Raw genomic sequence first — 19,527 nt, 5'->3', positions numbered from 1 at the left:
GATCAAGATATTGCATAATTGGCTTAAATCTAGTCTGAACATTTGTCAGTTTCACTTCCTCATTAAGCGCCACCTTGTAGAGAAATTATAATGATCACAACACAGTTAACATAGGTGTCACAAGGGAGGATATCATCCCGAAGTGAGGGAAAGGAATCTGAATCTGTGTATTCCCACAAATGAAAGAGAAGCTTGCCTCTTCTGATGTTTCTTGGGTGGACTTTCTTTTAGCTGTACTTAAAAACTTTCCTGGGATAGAATCCTAAATTTCTAGAATCTTAGAGTTAATAGGAACATTAAGAGATGCTATCTAGTTTAGCCTTCCCACCAAAGCAAGAATCCCCCAAGGTTGGTGATAAGTGCAGATGAACATCTCTGACTCTTGGGTTTCAATTCACATACCGGCAGTGACAGACCTTCATTACTTTTATAATCCCAGCCATCTGATTGCTACAAAGCCCTTTTTTTTTTTTTTTTTTTTTTGTGGTACGCGGGCCTCTCACTGTTGTGGCCTCTCCCATTGCGGAGCACAGGCTCCGGACGCGCAGGCTCAGCGGCCATGGCTCACGGGCCCAGCCACTCCACGGCATATGGGATCCTCCCGGACCGGGGCACGAACCCATGTCCCCTGCATCGGCAGGCGAATTCTCAACCACTGCGCCACCAGGGAAGCCCAACAAAGCCCTTTTTTATTTATTTATTTTTTGGAGTTCCTTACCACTTCTATTCACTTATTTATTCATTCACTCATCCATTTAGCAAATATTTACTAAGAGCGTCCTACCTGCCAGACAGTGTTCTATTCCCTAGAGATATAAAGATGAACAAGACCAGCTGCTTAAGAATCTTAATGGTCTAGGGCTTCCCTGGTGGCGCAGTGGTTGAGAGTCTGCCTGCCGATGCAGGGGACACGGGTTCGTTGGGAGGCCACTGTTGCTTTCAGGTGGTGGAGTGACACTGTTGGAGTTGTATTTTTCAACATCACTCTGGTGGCCTGCAGCAGGTGGCTTGGCAGGTGGGGAGGAGACCGTTATGTAGCTAGTGGAGTTACCTATGTGTCTCTGCCAGGAAAACAGAACCCACACCAGGCAGTTTAATAAAGGGAAAGAACATGTGGAACTAGTTACTAAGGTGTTAGAAAAGCTGAAAAGCCAAACGGGAAACAGTGGGCCAACCCAGATGAGTCACAGTTGGAAGTTACTACTAGAGTGATGCCTAGCACTAAAAGGACAAAGGAAGGTAGTGGTGTTGGCAGAGCCCAGGAGCTGGGGCTGCCATCAGGCACTGAGACCACAGAGGGAGCTGCCCGGTCGGAGCCGAGACCATAGTGAAAGGGGCTGTCTGGTAGAAACCATGGAGAGACTCAGCCATTGCAGCAGTACTGCCCAAAGAGAGCGGGGAAGAAATTCAGTTACTCCCTCCCTCCCACCATCCAATTTCTGACCCCTGCCTCCTGTTGGTCAACTTTAAGTGGAGACGGATTGGCAAGGGAGCCTGGGCAATGTAGTTTACAGGGATCAGCCACTGTCATTCAGCCCAGAGCAGGGAAAGGCAAGAATGGTTCTGAGGGCAAAGCATTGAGGGGTAGGCAACTGAGGACCACTGGGGGTGGGTCTGGACTGAGGGTGAGACCCTGCAGACAAGAGAAAGGGGGTAGGTAGGGGAGGCGTGTACATTTGAGTGGATGACAAGGGTAAATCTGGAAGGTCTCATGGATGTGGAGGGTTAGACAAACACAAGCTACGTCCAGGGTGGCAAACTGGGTGGTCAGGTAACCAGGTGATCTGAACCAAACTCCCTGTCTCCTCTCCCATAGCTCTGTCATTTACAAACATGCTGTTTTATCACTCTGACTTCTACTAGTGTTTGTACATCAGCCCTTCCATTCCCTGTCTTCAGGTTCTTGCCAAAGACAGTAGTAATCCCTCTCATCTTCTTCTCTGTTCTCAGTCCCTGACTCACGTTGGGGCTGGGTCACATTATCGCCTTGAATGATGTCTGGCTTTCTCTCCCAGGGTTGCAAATCAGGGCTCTCATGAATGGAATCAGACAGAGTTGTAGACAGCTCACTGTTAGTCATTCCCGAAACTCGTTTCCCATAGATGCAAATATGGAGGGGTGAGTGTCAGCAGTTGTCTGATGCTCTGCGTGCTCGGTTGTGTGTTGGCAAAAATCACATCTGGATAAAACAATGATCACTCCACTCCTCTGCTAAAATACCTACCACTGGTTTCCTGGAGGGATGGTCTTCAAGCTTTTGATAAAACCCAGAAATCTTTATTTGAATGAAGTGTGCCCGGTAGCCGTCTATACAAACAGATAAAAGAGGAGATGTGGTTGGAACCAGGTTGGAACCCCAAGGCCCATCCGCCTGGAAGCCCCCTCCCCTCCTCTCTCTGAAGGACAGAAGGTTCTAGAAGGGAAGAGGTGCAGAGAGGGTAGTGTGAGAACCACTGTCAAAGGAACCCACAGTTAGTTCCATGGGTGGGAGGAGTTGGGCGGGCAGACAGGAGCTCCTTCACATGGCTTCCCAACAAGGCTTTGTTATTCGATGATCAAATTCTGAATGCGGGTCGGGAGTCTGGTCTTTGGGAGGCAGTAACAGCAGAAAGAGCACAAAATGTGAAGTGATTCAGAGGGGGGGGGGGGGGGGGGGGGGTGTGTGTGTGTGTGTGTGTGTGTGTGTGTGTGTGTGTGTGTGTGTGTGTGTGTGTGTGTGTGTGTGTGTGTGTGTGTGTGTGTGTGTGTGTGTGTGTGTGTGTGTGTGTGTGTGTGTGTGTGTGTGTGTGTTTTTTGAAGGAAAGTGCAGTGTTTATTGCACGGAGCCCAGCAAGGAATCCAGGCAGCTAGTGCTTAAAAGACCTGAACTCCCTGATGGCTTTCAGGGAAAGGTTTTAAAAGACAGGGTGAGGGAGGGAGATCGTGGGGTATGTGATCAGCTGGTGGACATTCTTCTGATTGGTTGGTGGTGAGGTAATAGGGAGTCGGCATCATCAACCTTTTGGTTTCAACTGGTCTGTGGTCTGAGGGCAGCATACGGTTAACTTCTTCCACCTGGTGGGGCTCTCAGTATCTGCGAAACACAGAGCTTTACACTTGTTAACTGTGTGACTCTAGGCAAGGTGCTTTATCTTTTGGATTCTTCTTAGTGACCAGTTAACAGTGTGGGGAGAGCTATTTCGCTGGGTTCCTGTGAGGATTAAATACAAGAACAGATGTGATCGCTGTCATGTTTGCCCAGAGTAGGTACTCAGTACTTGGTAGGCAACATGGGATGGCACTTAAAAGTGTGAGCCTTGAAGACTGACTACTTAGGCTTGAAAATTTTCTCCCTCCATTACCAGCTACGTAACCTTGGGTGGGTTATTTAAACTTCTCTGAGTCTCGGTGTGTTTGCTTATAACATGAGGATAATGACTATTGTACCTACCTCATGGAGTTCTTCTGAGGACTTGAATAAGGTAACGCATGGAAAACATTTAGAACAGCACCTGACATATAGTAAGTACCCAATAAGTGTTAGCCATAGTCATTATTATGAGCTATTCTATGAACGAAGGACTGTACCAAGTATTTCAAGAAATATGACGATTAGTAAGACCTGGCTCAACCTCTAGGGTGCTTTTAGTGTCCCTGGGGGCAGTCAGGGGCTGGAGTGCCTTCAGTTCTCCCTGCCCAAGCAGTAATGCCAACAAGATCAAGTTTAACAGGGGAGGGGGCTGAACCTGCAGGGGAGTGCCAGGGCTGTGGGGTGAAGATAACAAACAACTGTGACTACCAAATGTGGAGCACCACCAAGCAAGGGCCTGTGGAAGGCACTTAACGCCCTGCGTCAAGACATTTCCAAATAACCCTAAGATGTAGGTCTCTTCTCTACTATAAAGGCTGTTGAAGATAAGAGAAGTTAAATCAGCACAGCCAGAAGAGGCATCACTAAGAATCTAATCCAGCTCTCTCTGACCCTGAAGCTAGGGTGACCTAGTTTATCATCCAAACTGGGTCACTTTTGAAATGGAAAGGGGGTTGCTATTAATAATTACATGAGGACAGGCAGGAATGGGAGTGATCTCAGGCAGACCAGGGTGCAGGTCCATGCCACCCAAGCACAGTGAACGCTCTTCCCACTGGGTCCAGCTGTCTCTAAGACCAGAACACAGTGAGAGTTCAAACAGAAGAGAGGAGCTCTCTATCCATTTTGTTCCTGAAACTCTTTGCCAATCACGCTACCTGTGCTAAAGCAGAGAGAGTACTGTCCCCAAGATACAGGTGCCCCAGTGCATGCCTGCTCCTTCAGTGGGCATAAACCAAATTCCTTGGAGCTCTGTGACATGGTAAGAAAATGGGATTCAGGGCTATCCATTAACTGCTGCTGCTATGAGTCTATCCTTATTCCTCTAATACAGATCATTAACATTTACAGAACTTTAACTACAGCAACTCTAACGAGCAGAGCTATAATATACAGTTTCCCCATAAACATCCATTGAGGCTGACACTCATTCTCTCCTGGTACAGTAATGCAGCATTTCTGGATAAGTCATCGTGTTGAGGCTCTTTCTTTCTCCCTTAACTGCTGTTATTAGTGGTCGCAGAAGAATAATGAACTCCAGTTGTAAAAAAGGAGAAAGTGATAAATTAATGATCATGGAGAATAAACATATATATAGATCAGTGACAGTCCCAACCTAAAGCGTAAAAACCTCGTTACAAGAAACAAGTATTTGCAGAGCAGTTACTGGGGCCCAGGGAGTGTGTGCACTGCTTGGCAGGCTGCACCTAGTTCAGTGATTCCCAAAAGCCATATTGCCTAACAGTCATCGGTGACACTTTTAAAAACACAACTTCCTCGGCCCCCACCCCTATAGATCTGCTTTTGTTAGGCTTGCCTATATTTATATATAAAGGGAGATTTACAAAGTTCTCCCAATGGATTCCAACACTCCACTACGTTTATCTAGTTTAGTTAACACGACAACTATTATTTTCTCCATTTTGTGAATGAGAAGATTGAGGTTGGGTTGCTAAGGGGAGACGGAAGTAAAGTCTTATGACACAGGATGAGGCCCTTGCTTCTCCACTTGTGCATAAAGAATGGCTCCATGTTAAGGTGACATTCGCTCTCACTTGTTACACCACTTTTCCCCTCTCCACCTCCCATTTTTCTACCTATCACAGCATCCTGTCAGCGTGTCATCATGTTTCTTTCCAGCAGCTTAGCAGCTGCCTTATCTCCAGTATTACGCCTCTTTTCCACCATTGCGTGCCGTCAACACGTACTCTGGTTTTCTCCCCCTTTCCTGTATTTGTAATCTCGTAGCCTTGTCTCTTTGTCTGTCTCTAGGCTGTTGTTTCCACTGTCACCTCAGAAGTCCTAGCCCCCTTAGCCCTGTCATCATTGTAGGGATAACACTTGCAGTGTGATTGGGCCGTGGTCCTCCAGAGAGGGTGGCCATGGACTTGGCAGGGACTTGAACTACCCACTGTGGCTGCTCCTTCCAGAACCCTTACTTCTCACCCTCATTGTAAAACACACATTGTCTCACACCTTTTGTTCTCCTCACCCTAGCATAATTCTTAAGAGTACGTACTTCAAAGCTCACCCACTTAGGTGAAAATCTTAGCTCTGCCATTTACTAGCTGTGTGACCTTGGGCAAGTTCATTGACCCTTCTGTGCCTCAGTTCCCTCCCCTGAAAACGAGGATAGCAATAACACCTACATTTGTCATGGTAATTAAATGAGTTATTATACGAAAGCACCTTAGAATAGTGGCTGGTTCATACAGAGGAACTTCCGTCTAAGCATCAGCTATTATGATTATCCTGCTTGACCCCTGCTTGGCCAAGAAGGGATGAAGTCTTAATATTACTATTTAGCTCATTCCTTTCTCTTTAGACCAGAATGGACTGTTTGGGGTATGTTCTAGAGATAGAATCAGCATTTCTTAGAATGATTGGATGTCAGGGTGTGGGAGACAGAGGGATCAAGAGTAACTTGTACATTTGGGGACTTGATGGACCTAGCAAAACCGGAAATAATGATCTCAACCACTTGTGACATAAGCAGAGATACTGATTAAATTGAAAAGGTCTTTCATAGGACATAGCAAGGACGCAGGTAAAGAGGGTCTCTGCTTGTGGGATCTGTATGAGATCTCATTGAATATGCCATCCTCTAGCCCTAGCTCCATTGTCTTCAGAGTTGGGGTGTCCAGCACCAGAGAACAAACAGGAAAAGAAAGCAGAGACTGGAGCACGGGTGTCAAAGTGACAAACGTGGTGTTCCCTTGACCCTATAGTAGTATGTACAAAGTGCCCCTTTTGTTTTAATTTTATAGTTTCTGCAATACTGGAAGGTACCTCCTAGAACTAGCCTCTGGTCACTTATGCATTTTTCTGTTCAAGCATTCTTTCCTTCCTCCTTCCACAAATATGGTCTAGTGGCCATCGTATGTCACGCACAGACACAGGTGCTATACAAGTCAGACCAGGTCCCGTCCCTTGCACAGCTCACAGTTCATGGGAGAAGGCTGCCAACAAGCAAGTAAACGGACACGCAGAGCACAAAACCGAACAGGAAAATGTGACAAGAGCTGGGAACTGTGACTGTATGTAGGTAAATAGAGGAGGTCTCTAGAGACATGACACCTGAGCCAAGATCTGAATTATGAGAAGAAACCAACCAGGTGGAGAGTAGGATCAGGACAGGGAAAGACAAGGGCAAAGGCCTTGGGGCAGGAGTGTTCTAGGGGTCCACCAGGAACACGGAGAAGACTGGTGTTGGCCAGAGTGTGGTGGGAAAGGGGAGAGTGGTGGCGGTTGAGCTCAGACGCAGAGGCAGCAGCCGAGCATGGACAGTAGTATAGATAACGGTAAGGAGTTTGGATTTTATCCCAAGTGTAACAGAAGACGGTGGGGGGTTTTCATCAGGGCAGTGAACCTGATCTGATAATTTTAAAATATCACTCTGGCTGCTGTGTGGGAGATGAACTTAAGGGGGAGAGTGTTAGAAGCTGCAGTCCAGGCAAAAGAGAATGCTGCCGAGGAGGAGAGGGGCAGGCAGAGTTGGGGTACGTCCTAGAGGTAGAATCAGAATTTCTTAAAGAATGATTGGCTCTCAGGGTGTGGGAGAGAAAAAGATGGAGAATAACTTTTACACTTGGAGATTTGAGCATCTAGCCTGAGTTGGTAGCCTTTACAGAAATCAGAAGACAAGGGAAGAACAGGTATGGGGAGATCAAAAATTCTTTGGACCTGTTAAGTTTGAGTCTGGACAGTATGGGATACAATCGTTTTATCATGTGCTGGGGAGGATGGTAAGGCCAGGTATTGGCTGGACTTCGAGTAGTGAGGAATGTCAGAGATTGACTGCCACCCTCAAGCCGCTCACTGATGGGTCTCGCTAATGGGAAGGACTTGAATTCAGAAGAAAATGCCATCCAGATATTAGAAGAGCTAGAAGAATAGCATATTCCTGTTCTTATAACTTTTTTTTTTTTTTTTTTTTTTTTGGCGGTACGCGGGCCTCTCACTGTTGTGGCCTCTCCCGTTGCGGAGCACAGGCTCAGGATGCGCAGGCTCAGCGGCCATGGCTCACGGGCCCAGCAGCTCCGCGGCATGTGGGATCTTTCCAGACCGGGGCACGAACCCGCATCCCCTGCATCGGCAGGAGGACTCTCAACCACTGCGCCACCAGGGAAGCCCCTGTTCTTATAACTTTTTCTGGAACATCCCCCTAGTATTTCTTTGAAATTAGAGCCAGAGCCATTTACTCTGATTGCAAAGTCTCATTAGGTCAAATGACAGTGGATACGACATCCTTTTTGGAGTTTACGATAGCAAATGCCATGTCTCTGTGAGTGAGTGTGTGTGTGTGTGCATGCACACGTGTGCATACACACACGTGCACACACATACATGCTGAGCATTTGAAAACACCATAAGGACTACCATGCCCTCTGCCTTGTAAATCATGCTATCACCAAGTTTCTTTCTGTTCAGTTTTCTATTCTCTTGTATATGCAAGTTCATCCATTTACTCTTTCTGTTTTTTAAAGTCAGTCAGTTCAGTGTATTTTGTTTTTGTCTGCTAGCCCCTGGGCTACTTAGACATTAGGAATACAAAAATGAATAAGATACAGTTTCCCATACAAGGAACTTAGTGTCACAAGGTCATAGTCTGTAGTAGAGAAGAGAGAAAGCAATCAACCATTATCATTGGACATGTGTGATGCCCAGAGGAGGATCATCTAGTCCATCCTGAGGGCCTTAGAGGAAGGCTTGGAACAGGTGACTACACCCAAGTCTCCAGGGTCTCCTGATGAACAAGGATGGGAAGGGCAGCCCATCACAAGGAGTAGCTTGTACCAAGGCCTGAGAGGGTAAGGAATATACTGAGAGACCTGTTAAGAGGGCAGGTGAAATCATGACACAAAGTTACAAACTATTTATAGGTTGGATAATCAATCTGAGACAAGTATAGATAATGCTCTCACAGCTTTCCTCTGACTTCAAACTTATAGGCTGCCTTCCAAGTCTAGACTGTTGGTGAACATCACCTCTCTTGATCCTCGGAATTCTGTGAAGGAGACATTTTCCTTGCTGTCTTACATATGAGCAAGCTGAGCTTTCCTTGGGGCCTTAGTTTCCTTGTTGTAAATTGTGAGCTGGATTTCTCTGCTCTTACTTCTTCTTGCCTCCTCTAAGTCTGTTCACCCATGAGGGGAATTGTGATGGAAATAAAGGAACTAGACTAGGAGTTGGGAACTTGGGGTTTAACATCATGATTTTGAAAAACTTGAAAGCCTCAGTTTCTTCATCTGAAAAAAAATATAGGGCTGAGTTGTGTTAGAGATCTCTATAGCCTCTTCTAATTTTACTCCTCTGCAATTCTGCAATTCATAAAACTTTCAAAAATGCCATCAAATAGGCCTATAAAATCATCATAGTATTCTGAAAGGATACTCCACTGAATCGTTGACCCACTAATGGAGGTCTTTCTTACTATACATCAGACACTGTACTAATTAAGCTATTACCTCAAATCTTATACAGGGAAACTTCAGTCTTTGAGGTGGATAGTTCCCTAATTTTACAATAAAGAAAACTTCAAGAGATGGGTAAACTAGTCAAATTCCAGTCGCATGAAAACAGAATGCTTGTTTTGGTCATTTGCAGTGGAGTTGGCTTCCGTCCTGTGAATGGCACTGCAGCAGTGAAAGTGGTCCATGCGCTGTGAAAATCCTCAGTGCGGTACCCCTGTCATAACTCTCCTCTTGTTCCGACCTAAATGGGCATTCTCCCATTTCCCTCACTTGACTGTTACAGCTCAGAGGAGGGACAGCATCCCGGTGCTCACAATATTGGCCCAGTGTGGGCGTTCAAGGAGAGTTTATTAATTATGAAATGAATGCCTTGAGAGCTGAATCCAGGAAAGAAGCAGTAAGGAAATGAAGGCCTAAGATTTAAAATCTGCATTCTTCCAGCGAAGCAAAGGAAAAGCATCTTACAGGGAACGGCTGTCAGAGCAGCAGGCAGAGCCCTCCATGACTATTTTTTCCTCTGCTGTGACATCTCTCCATTTGTGACTTGCTCTGATTTGCTCTGCCTTCAGCCTGAGCCTCTGCTGCTGTCGCTTGATTTCAACTCCATCCAATATTTCTTGTTACCGTTTGGGTGCCATCTGGACCGCAGGAGTAGCCTCTCCAAGAGCGACACAGCAGCGGAGAAAGAGCTGACGGCCTGTCTGAGAGCCCCCCTGCCCGCCCCCCCAGGAGTGTGCTGAGAGCCTGTCATCCTGCTGACAGGAGCCAATTTCACTTTCCTGTGATTCTAATTCACCCCTTTTCAGAGTACTGAACGGGCGCCAAATCTTGTTAGGAGTTTTTGAAAAATCCTTGAGTTTTGCTAGTGTGGAACTAGAATAATAGCTTTTTAAAAAAAAAAAAAAAGAGATGGGGTAAAGGAAGAGAGAATGAAAAGCAAATAATTATAAGCTTCGGGAAATCATTCCCCTTTGGTTTCTCGTTGTCGCTGTATGTTTAGACCTGGGCAGGTGTGTTTATTCTGTTGACAGCCAGTAAAGTAGCCAAGCTATCTTGCAACCTGCACCTTCTCCCACAAAGGATCCACAGCAAGGAAGGTCCCCCTGCTTTCTAAAATCCTCCTTGTCACACGTCAGAGCTCTGGGATGAGGTCACGGGTTGGAGCTGGGATCGAGAGCCCAGGAAGCTTCCACGAGTATCAGAGCATGAAGTCATCCCCCAGGGCTTCTAGAGAAGCTCCATGGTAGACTGGTGTTTTCAGCATTTCTTCTTCGTCCCTATCACTGGCCTCATGTGGGCTCTCACCAGGTTATCATCTCCCTCTTTATCATCACTGCCTCGTGACAACAGTATTGATACCATCCAAATCCCCAGCACCGTTCTTGCCACTGACCCCTCAGGATGGGATCAGATACTAGCAGTAGTAACCACAGGTGTGAATCATGGCATCACTTTGAGCTACGCCCTATATACTACAGGCTTCGTGTGAATCATCTCATTTATGACACCAATCACGTGATAATTCCGTTTTCTCCTCTGTCTCCCTCACGCCATGTAAGGACAAGGGCTGTGTCTTATCGAAGATGCTCAATTAATTGATGGTTGGTGGGTTATCACGGCTTACGACCGCCATGGGTGTCCCCACCGCTGCCCCCCACCCCCAACACGGACACCATCCTTTCCTGGGCATCATCACCAGCATCTCCTTCCCTTTATCACTGTTGCTGAGATCAGACTGACTTAGATCTTAGTATCTTATCGCATACTCAGTAGCAGCCTACACATTGCACCTCCAACCCCATCCTTAGGTGTTATTTTCAAGAAAATAAGGGATGTGTTTTAGAAAACCCAGGTGGGAAAACACAGAGTTGCCCACTGAGTTCTGAAACAGGTGTAAGGAAGACAGTGGAGAAGAGAAGGGTGTGGGGTAGACGGAATGAACAGTGGGGCTGATGGACTTCACAACGGTCCAGCCTTGCCAGGGTTCAAGCTTGGGGAAAAGGTGCAGGAGCGGGAACCTGCTGGGACCAATGTCTGCCCTATGAAAATCATGCCACACGTTTAGCTTCTCTTCCAGGTGACTTTGTTCCTTCCCTGGGCCAGTGTTTCCCAAACTTTTGCCATGGCCTGGAACCTGCCTGCCCTCACCTACCAAGCATATAATCCCATGGCTTTCCTTTCCTTTCTTCTTCCTTTCTTTCCTCCCTATCTGTCTCTTCGTTTCCTCTCTCGCTCCTCTCTCTATCTCTTTCCCAGCCATCTCTCCCTCGTCCCTTCTCCCCATCCCTGTTCCTCCCCCTCCCTCCCTCCCTCCCATCCTTCCTTCCCTTTCTGTACTTTTGGAAAGGGAACTGATGCCCTTTGAGAGATTTTACCGTCTCACTTGCTGTGCTAATTCTTTTCATGTACATCCACCTTCTCAGCGAGCCCATGTTGTAAGCATTATTCTTCCTATTTCTTGAGGAGAAAACTGAGGCTCAGAGTGAGGAAGGAATTCATCCGAGGAAACACCAATGAAAGTAGATGTTTGAACTGAAAGCCGCTGTTGGGGTATAGTTGATTTACAATGTTGTGTTAGTTTCAGGTGTACATCAAAGTGATTCAGTTATGCATATACATATATCCATTCTTTTTCAGATTCTTTTCCCATATAGGTTATTACAGAATATTGTGTTTCCTGTGCTATACAGTAGGTCCTTGTCGATTATCTATTTTATATATAGTAGTGTGTTATGTTAATCCCAAGCCCCTAATTTATCCCCCTCCCCGTGTTTCCCCTTTGGTAACCATAAGTTTGTTTTCAAAGTCTGTAAGTCTGCTTCTGTTTTGTAAATAAGTTCATTTATATTACTTTTTTTTAGATTCCACATACAACTGTTATCATATATGTCTCGCTCTGTCTTGCTTACTTCACTTAGTATGATAATCTCTAGGTCCATCCATGTTGCTGCAGATGGCATTATTTCATTCTTTTTATGGCTGAGTAATATTCCATTGTGTATATGTACATTCCTCTGTCGATGGTCATTTAGTTTGCTTCCATGTCTTGTGAAAGCTGCTGTTTCTAATACCCCTCTTCCCACTTCCCCACCCTGCCTCTCCTAAAAACATCAAATTTCTCACTTTAAAAGCAACCATTGTTTTCAAGTGCAAGCACATTGGTTTTCTTGACCTGATTAAAGTTGGGAAGCTTAAGACTCCAGAGTCAGAGTCCTCAGCCACAGCTGCCCTTGTTCATTCACGTTAGCACAGTCCAGTCAACCTAGCCCCCTCACCTTCGTGCGAGGAGTCTACCTTTCTCATGCCCCTGAATAAAGCACCAGCAAATTCCTTTTACCACCAGTCTGCATCCTGACTCTCTTCTTGCATGTTAACAAAAGCCATTTCAACCTAAATATCCATTGATGGCTGAATGGATAAAGAAAATGTAGTATATACATACAGTGGCATATTATTTAGCCCTGAAAAAGAAGTCTATCCTTGCTTATGTGACAACTTGTATGAACCTTGAGGACATTATGCTGTGTGCAATAAGCCAATCACAGAAAGGCAAATACTGCAGGATACTGCTTATATGAGGTCCATAAAGTAGTCAAACACATAGAAGCAGAGAGTAGAATGGTGATTGCCAGCAGCTGGGGGAGAGGGAGGTGGGGAGATGCTATTTAATTGGTATAAAGTTTGTTATGCAAGAAGATTAAGTCCTAGAGATTGTGCCTACAGTTAACAATACTGTGTTGTACACTGTAAAAAGTGTTAAGAAGATAGATCTCATGTCGTGTTATTACCACAATAAAAAAAAAATGGGGAAAATGGAGGCTGTTTTAAGGACCAACTTCATCTTTAGGAAGCTGGGTGTAAATATGTCATTGTCCCAGGGATTAGCAGATATATTACACTTGTGTGCACTTCAAGGGAAGATGTAACTTTCATCATAAGGTCTAACCATTTCCCTCCACCCTCTATCCTTCCAGACAACCTTTAGGACCCTCCTAAAATGGTAGCTGTCAGAAGGAAGGCAATTAACTGCTAAAATGCAGCCCAACTTTGAGTAGTTAGGGGCAACTTCTCAGTCATTACAGGGACAAACCCACAAAGCAGCACAAATCCCTCTGTTAGGTCAAGGCCTTGAGTCCAGCAAGACCACTGAGCCCCAAATCCCAGTAGGCTGGGACATTTTGGCCTTAGAGCGGATTCCATTCTGTTGGAATGATGATGAGGTTCCACGGATTCCCACTTGAAATCCATTAAAGGAATCTTAACTTCCTTTAAAAAAAAAAAACCACCAACATCTGGGTCTGGCTTAGCCCAGGCAATGACAAAACTTACATCCAGAAGAAGGCTGCTGTTTTTGCAAACTGAATTTGATTTCATGGTACTGTCTAGACATAGCAAAGAATTCAGTTGTCCCATACAACCCTTCTGGTCAATGCAAAGGTAGGATATTCTTTAAAAGAATAGAAGAGACGATATAAGGAAGGAATATGTCTAGTGTTTAGAAAGCACCCAGTCAGCTGAAGTTTTCTGTTTTGTTTTGTTTTTTAATATCTATTATCTAGAGCTTAGCTCTCCAGTACAGTAGCCGCTGGTCACATGTGGCTATTTAAAATGAAATCAATTAAAACTAAATAAAATTTAAAATGCAATTCATTATTCACACAAGCCATCTTTGAAGTGCTCAATAGCCACATGTAGCCACTGGCTACCATGTCGGAAGGGCAGGTGTACAACTTTTCATCATCACAGAAAGTTCTGTTGGACAGTGCGGCTCTTGGGAGAAATCATTTATTAACATCACATTTGGGCCTCCCTGGTGGCGCAGTGGTTGAGAGTCCGCCTGCCGATGCAGGGGATACGGGTTCGTGCCCCGGTCTGGGAGGATCCCATATGCCGCGGAGCGGCTGGGCCCGTGAGCCATGGCCGCTGAGCCTGTGCGTCCGGAGCCTGTGCTCCGCAACGGGAGAGGCCACAACAGTGAGAGGCCCGCGTACAGCAAAAAAAAAAAAAAAAAAAAAAAAAAAAATCACATTTTCTACTCTGCATCTCAACTCCCCCCACCCCCACTTTGTTCTTCAATTGCCAAACAGAGCTCTTCCTGTTTTCCTCTGCCGAGAATTAGGAAAGTGGCTATTTACTCCTGGCTAACAGTGAGAGAGCATAAACTCCTAGATACCCCAGAGGGCATTAGTCTTCATTAGCACATGTCTTCATTGTTAAATCACTCACCAGGCAACAGCACCTGCGTCCAAATGCCTGGGATCACTAGGTGCGTTAATAGTACCCACCTTGGTACAGTTACAAATCACTTAAGTTAATCCATTCCTCCTGAGCTTTCTAAATGGATAATTGAACTCATTCTTCTGCAGCATCAGCTTGGGTTCTGAGTTGAGATCTCCATGCCTTATGCCCTCCCTGCCCCACTCCTGTCCCACCCCAATGCTAGAATGATTATATATCCTGGCTCTGCTCTGAGCTTCAAGAGAGCAAGGACCATGTATTATTCATCTTTGTTATCTCCAATGCCTAGTCAGGACACAGCAAGTGGAAAGCACCCAGTGAATGTTTGTTGAAGAAATTATGTAATCAATTATGTAATCAATCAAGATGCCTTCAGTTTTCTCAGTAGGACTTTCACTAATTATTCCTACAGAGAGTTCATTCCCCAACACAGTGATTTCACAAGCCTGGCTGCCTGTTAGAATCACCTGGGGAGCTTTTAGAACCTACTGATGCCAGGACCCCACCCCAGACCAGTAGAATCCAAGTCTTAGATGCAGGGCTCAGGCATGTGAAGTTTTGTAAAAGCTGCCCCAGAGGATTACACTGTGCAGCCAGGGGTGAGAACCACTGCAGGTTTCTTATTTGGCAGCCATAAATAAGTTTTCATCCTTTTTAATGTGTTCACACCAAGTCCCGTCTCATCCACTAACTTTTGCGGCAAGAGTAACATAAGTCTGGTCCTAAGAGTTACCTTAGGGCTTCCCTGGTGGTGCAGTGGTTGAGAGTCCGCCTGCTGATGCAGGAGACGCGGGTTCGTGCCCCGGTCCGGGAGGATCCCACATGCCGCAGAGCGACTGGACCCGTGAGCCACGGCTGCTGAGCCTGCGCTCCACAACGGGAGAGGCTGTGGCGGTGAGAGGCCTGTGTACCAAAAAAAAAAAAAAAAAAAAAGAGTTACCTTATTCAGTTATGGGACAAAAGTAGTGTCCCCAAATGCTCCAAAGAGATTATGGGAAAGTAAACTCCCTGTGGAAGCTTTATTTCAATGTCTTAATGACCGTTCAGACTAGAACTGTATTAAAACAACCCAAGAGAATAGCTTCCTTTAAATCCTCCCTGGAAGTTCAAATTGTGAGTAAATTGGATTGTCATATTGAGTTTTGTTTATTTTTTTTATACAGCAGGTTCTTATTAGTTATCTATTTTATACATGTTAATGTATATATGTCATTCCCAATCTCCCACTTCATCCCACCATCACTACTCCCCACCCCACTTTACGCCTTTGGTGTCCACATGTGTATTCTCTACGTTTGTGTCTCTATTTCTGCCTTGCAAACTGGTTCATCTGTACCATTTTTCTAGATTCCACATATGTGTGTTAATATACGATATATATTTTTCTCTTTCTGACTTACTTCACTCTGTATGACAGTCTCTAGGTCCATCCATCCAAAGAACGAAAAGACCCAATTTCATTCTTTTTTATGGCTAATATTCCATTGTATGTATGTACCACATCTTCTTTATCCATTCGTCTGTAGATGGGCATTTAGGTTGCTTCCATGACCTGGCTATTGTAAATAGTGCTGCAATGAACATTGGGGTGCATGTGTCTTTGAATTATGGTTTTCTCTGGGTATATGCCTAGTAGTAGGATTGCTGGGTCATATGGTAATTCTATTTTTAGTTTTTGAAGGACCCTCCATACCATTCTCCATAGCGGCTGTATCAATTTACATTCCCACCAAAAGTGCAAGAGTGTTCCCTTTTCTCCACACCCTCTCCAGCATTTGTTGTTTGTAGATTTTCTGATGATGCCCATTCTGACTGATGTGAGGTGATACCTCATTGTAGTTTTGATTTGCATTTCTCTAATAATTAGTGATGTTGAGCAGCTTTTCATGTGCCTCTTGGCCAGCTATATGTCTTCTTTGGAGAAATGTCTGTTTAGGTCTTATGCCCATTTTTGAAGCGGGTTGTTTGTTTTTTTAATATTGAGCTGCATGAGCTGTTTATATATTTTGGAGATTAATCCTTTGTCTGTTGATTCCTTTGCAAATATTTTCTCCCATTCTGAGGGTTGTCTTTTCATCTTGTTTATAGTTTCCTTTGGTGTGCAAAAGCTTTTAAGTTTCATTAGGTCCTATTTGTTTATTTTTGGCTTTATTTCCATTACTCTAGGAGGTGAGTCAAAAAAAATCTTGCTGTGATTTATGTCAAAGAGTATTCTTCCTATGTTTTCCTCTAAGAGTTTTATAGTGTCCTGTCTTACATTTAGGTTTTTAATCCATTTTGAGTTTATTTTTGTGTATGGTGTTAGGGAGTGTTCTAATTTCATTCTTTTACATGTAGCTGTTCAGTTTTCCCAGCACCACTTATTGAAGAGACTGGCTTTTCTCCATTGTATATCCTTGCCTTCTTTGTCATAGATTAGTTGACTATAGGTGTGTGGGTTTATCTCTGGGCTTTCTATCCTGTTCCATTGATCTATATTTCTGTTTTTGTGCCAGTATCACATTGTCTTGATTACTGTAGCTTTGTAGTATAGTCTGAAGTCAGGGAGTCTGATTCCTCATATTGAATTTTTAAAAGCAGAATACAAAGCTGCATGCATGCCATGATAGTAACTGTAAGAAATATATCTAATAAGGGGGAAAAAAAGACTTGAAAGTAAATGAACAAAAACTCTAGTAGTTTTTGTGGGTAAAGCAGGAGATGGGGATGCAGGGAGACTAGGGAATGGGTTCCAAGTTCTGCCCATGAGAATCAATTGAGAGAAAGTGCACTGGCTGGAGGGGTCTCCCACTGGGTGGCTGAAGTGCCCTGAGTGTTACTGAAGGTTACCCCAGGTGGAAGGAAGGAACTCCAAGAAATGACTGAGCCAAGATCAAAACAGGAAGGTAACCACAAGCTCCAGGGACAAAGGGTATAGATGGGAAGATGCTCAGGTAAGACTGTAGACAGAAGAGAGGAGAGGGAGAAGGTGGGGTCAATAGTGGACTGAAGGGTTCAGGACTAAGTCCAGGAAGTGTCGGGCATCCTTTTTCACAGGGTCTGGTCTGTGCTCTCAAGTGGGGGTGATTTCTAAAGAGGGGCTTCCTGCAAGATTTTTTTTATTCTTCTTCTATCTTTTTCCAAATATCATATAGTAATAGTTTCTTAACATTAAAAAATGTGTTCTGTGCATTGCAAAACAGAGCCAAAAGAAATAGGATGAGAAGATCCTAATAATAGCTCTGATTTATTAAACATCTCTATGTGCAAAACACCAACCAAAACATTGCACACACATCTCAGTTAACCCTCTCCATAAACCTGAGATTATGTTATCATTATCATCCCCACTTTGAGGATGAGGAAACTGGGGCCCACGGACTTGTCCAGGGTCGCACAGCCAGCACGGGGCACAGCCATGATTCAGTCCGTATTTGTGTGACTCCGAAGAGATGCATTTGCTCTCACGTCCAGACCAATCTTCGTCTGAATTCATGGAAATTGCCTCCTCACAGCCCAGCCCCACCCCTCACCAAAGGCCCCCTCTTCTGTCACCAGCAAAGTGACAGACTCACACCAGTGCTGGCTGTTCTCACACATTTTCATTATATGGTGGGGCTTTTATGAGACTCTCCCACCGGCTGTTTTTCAAATTTATTTAATTCATCCATCATGCTCTGAAGCCATTTGCTTTTTTATATTGGACAGATGTAATGAGATTTTGGACACTAAAAAATGTTTTTATTAAAAGTTATGACCCAGAGCTAGTTGGTAGGGGCTATGCCATAAATCCTTAGAAGTGTGAGATTTATAAAGGATGTAGCAACATAACCTTAACCTTTCAGGCCACACCGTACGTTACAGGATCACTTAGACTAATATTGTCTCCCTGTCTCTGGCCAAATAATAATAATAATATAATAATAATAATTATTATTATTATTATTAAAGTGGTTATCTGATGTGGTCCTTCCTCCTCTTCTCTTGGCCACTGTTGACTCCTGGCAAGCCAGGGCCTGGTGGGAGGGTGGTTGATGACGGAATTTGCTGGTGTCTGGCCCGAAGGCTCTGCCATGGTAGGTATGGGCATGTGGGTTTTCCTGCTCTGCTCTGCGACCCTGTCACTGGGGCTGAATGATGTACAGTCACGTTTGCTACAGTCAGAGTGAAAGTGATCATGGCTGGTGGTTTCTCCACTCCTCCATGGCCAACAGGAAGCTCTCCTCAAAATTTAGAAACAGTGCATTTCTGTTCAAGCATAATAAATCCAATTTAATGTCAATATTTCAGATTTATATTAATGTTACACTGCTTGGAAGTCACCCAAAGTGTAATTAGCTTGGAAATGTAGACCAAAACATGGGCATTAAAAATATATGTATACAGGGACTTCCCTGGCGGTCCAGTGGTAAAGAATCCGCCTTCCAATGCTGGGGATGTGGGTTCGATCCCTGGTCAGGGAACTAAGATCCCACATGCTGCAACTAAGCCCACGTGCCACAACTACTGAGCTCACTCTCCGCAACGAGCGAGCCTGAGTGCCGCAAACTGCGGAGCCCACGCGCTCTGGACCCTACGCCACAACTAGAGAAGAGAAAACCTATGCGCCACAACTAGAGAGAAGCCCGCGCTGCAATGAAGATCCCACCTGCCACAACTAAGACTGGACGCAGCCAAGAAAGAGAGGGGGGGGAGGGAGGGAGGGAGGAAAGAAGGGAGGAAGGAAGGGAAAAAGAAAAAATACGTGTGTATATATAGAGATGTTATACATGCTAATATGTATTAATGTTGTGACTTTGTTAAATTAACATTTGTTAAGTAAAGCCCTGGGGTGTTGTTGGATGGTGAGCCAGGGTTCAACAAAAGACCACCAGGGAATTGAAATCGAGAAGTTTATTACTACCAGTTCCTGGAGGAAGGGGCATGAGGGGAGGTCAGGGCAGGATGCAGGCAGAGAGCAAGGCAGGACCTGGGGCACTTGCCTTTATTAGGGTTCCTAGCCTGTGGCCGGATTGGTCAATTCAAACAAAAAAGAGCAGGGTTTTGTTAAGTGTCAAAGGAATCTTATCTAAGGCGTACATAAAGGAAAGCCCTGGGAGGCTGGGGAGAGTGTGATCATAAGGGCTGTTAGAATGGTCATTTCAGGAACTGACATTTATCTGTGACTCTGTGGGTTGTTACCTAGGGCCTGCCTCACTGGAGAGGCTAGTGTCAGTTCAAGACCCATGCAGGCTGCTTGGCCACACAAAGTGGATACTTAGGCACTTA

General features: G+C 44.9%; 1 protein-coding gene across 2 annotated transcripts in view; it reads left to right on the top strand.

Annotated features, from left to right (window-relative positions):
• DAB1 (DAB adaptor protein 1) overlaps positions 1-19,527 on the top strand; it is a 446,271-nt gene that overhangs the window by 389,417 nt on the left and 37,327 nt on the right. The gene's annotated exons all lie outside the window — the stretch shown is intronic.

The sequence above is a fragment of the Mesoplodon mirus genome, assembly GCF_964341445.2.
Source record: "Mesoplodon mirus genome assembly, chromosome: 3".
NCBI classification, from domain to species: Eukaryota; Metazoa; Chordata; class Mammalia; order Artiodactyla; family Ziphiidae; genus Mesoplodon; species Mesoplodon mirus.
Note: the sequence above shows the minus strand (reverse complement) of the source record. Positions and strands in the feature narration are given on the sequence as shown.